Genomic DNA, 2,699 nt, shown 5'->3' with positions numbered 1-2,699 from the left:
TGTTGTTAGCGCTGCTCTGACGATTAACAACTTAAAAACGACATGACAGCTCTCACACGCGAGGTAACAACGGCGTGGTCTTGAAGAAAATGGACTTAAAGTTTAACTGTTAGTAGAGACGATGCTGCCAGTCACCCTTGAGAGACACAGACATGAGAGAGGTAAAGTTATACACTTAGTTTCTCTCCCTCACTCTTTCCGTCTGTCTGCTTGTCTTTCGGTCTGTCTAAACTTCATTATTAACGGCATTATTTTGCTATTAACAGCTCAAGCGTCGTTACTAGTTCTAAAATGACGTTTTGGAACTAGCAACGAAGCTGTTGAATGAGCTGCGTAAGAAATTAATCCTACTCACAATAGCCTTTTAAGGATAAAAACGGGACGAATGTCTTGAAATATATCATTTGATCCATGTCTTGAGGTGTGGTAACTGTAGTATAAGCGGAATAATTGACTTCGGGCCGTAGAATTCTACGAAAATAATGCACACCCGAGGTGTAACGGCCACTCCGCTTCGCGTCGTGACCGCATCACCACCTCGGGTGTGCATTATTTTCTAAGAATTCTACGGCCCGTCGTCAATTATTCCTTACGTAAACAACAGCATTGATTGCACGGGTAATGTACTACTGAATATGTTGTTCGACTAATTCATGCTGATTAAAACCACATAAAAAACTGTGTGGAAGCTGCTAAATCATATAGAGACTAAATATTTTGACAAACTAAAGTTAATAGGTGGTAAACATACATACAAGCAGTATTAAGATATTAGCAAACAAACACAATGTTGTCAAGTTTCTTGCTTTGGAAATCCTGGTTCAGTTTGGCCAACCACAAACGCCTCCTCAGACAGTTTTTTGCACTCTTCTCCTTGGTTTGTCAAATTTTTGGCAGTTTATAGTACTTCAAATGTTTTCCCTGGTCCAACCGATTAATACAGCCTAAAACATGACAATAATTGATTTTTTCAGCAGCAATAATCGGCAAAAATATGCGAGTTATGTTTGGTTCAGTCTCATCTGGGTCCAGCAATTTTTTTAGCTGTACAAAACAGCTCGTTTTGCTGTTTGATATTGCAAATTGGTGTGTCTTATCATATTATTCTAGTGTATTTTCTTAATTCTAAGAACATTAGTTTATAATGCAAACAGTTTTACCGTTTACTGCACGTTGTTATTCGTCTGGTTATTTTTACCTGAAGTCTCGAACATAGGTTTACCTCCATGCTGAAGAATAAGGTGGATAACGTCTGACAGGACAGGATAGTTCGTTTTTCTCAGGTAAGAGTTTTTTCAGTTACGAAAATAACGAAATAATAATGACACTGACATGAAGCCTGACAATATCTCATCTGACCGCAGATACTGAATCAGGCACTCTTTACTAAAACTGCATCTCACAGATGTGTGTGAACAGCTTTCACGTACGTCTTTCAAAATAAAAGTCTCGCTTCGGAAAAACATTTGTATTCATTAAAGATAGTTCCCACTACAAAAATAGTAGCAAAAATATTGATAATATAAAGAAATGTTCCTTTAGAACTATATCAGCATAGTAGAATAATTTCTAAAGAATTACGGCACAATGAATGCCTTCTAAAAACACATTAAATTACATTTTATATATTACACTAGAAATTGTAATAATATATAACAATATTACTTTTTTTTACTGTATTTTTGATCAAATAAATGCAGCCTTCATGAACATAAGAGACAAAAACATTTAAAAATCTTACCAACCCCAAACTTTTAAAAAGCAGTTTATGTTCAGAAATGGTATTTATATTATAACCCAAATTCTACTAAAGATACTATGGTATCATCATGGTAAATTTCTGAAAATGTTAAAAAAAAAAGGAAAAAGAACAATAAAACATGGTTTTATTGTAATAAAATGCTAGAGAATAGTTTCCATATTCCTATGACATAGTATTTATATTGCACTCCAACGTCCTTCAAAGAGTAATACAGTATTACCATAACATATTACCAGTCAAAAGATTTTTAATGTTTTTTAAAGAAGTCTCTTCTGCTCACCAAGCCTGCAATTATTTAATCCAAAGTACAGCAACAACAGTAAAATTTTGAAATATTTATTACTATTTAAAATAACGTTTTTCTATTGTAATATATTTTAAATGAAATGTATTCCTGCGATCAAAGCTACATTTTCAGCATCATTACTCCAGTCTTCAGTGTCACATGATCCTTCAGAAATTGTTCTAATATGTTCTAATAGATTTGCTGTTCAATTATTATTCTAATTATTCTTATTATCAAAATTTAAAACAGTTGAGTACATGATTCTTTGATGAACAGAAAGATCCAAAGATCAGCATTTATCTGAAATTTAAAAAAAAAAAAAGTCAGTGTATTTTTTTTTTCGTGGGGGAGGAAATTATAAAAATTAATACTTTTATTTAGCAAGGATGCTGTAAATTGATCAAAAGTGATGATAAAGACATTATAATGTTACAAAAGACAAAAGATTTCTATTTGAGATAAATGCTGTTATTTTAAACTTTCTATTCACCAAAGAGACCTGAACAAATTCTACTCAGCTGTTTTCATAATTATAATAATAATAATAAAAATTTTGAGCAGCAAATCAGAATATTAGAATGACTTCTGAAGGATCATGAGACTGGAGTAATGATGCTAAAAATTCAGCTTTGAAATCACATGAATAAATGA

Source organism: Garra rufa, chromosome 19, assembly GCF_049309525.1.
Source record: "Garra rufa chromosome 19, GarRuf1.0, whole genome shotgun sequence".
Classification (NCBI taxonomy): Eukaryota; Metazoa; Chordata; class Actinopteri; order Cypriniformes; family Cyprinidae; genus Garra; species Garra rufa.
The sequence above is the reverse complement of the archived record's forward strand: the minus strand, read 5'-3'. Positions refer to the sequence as shown.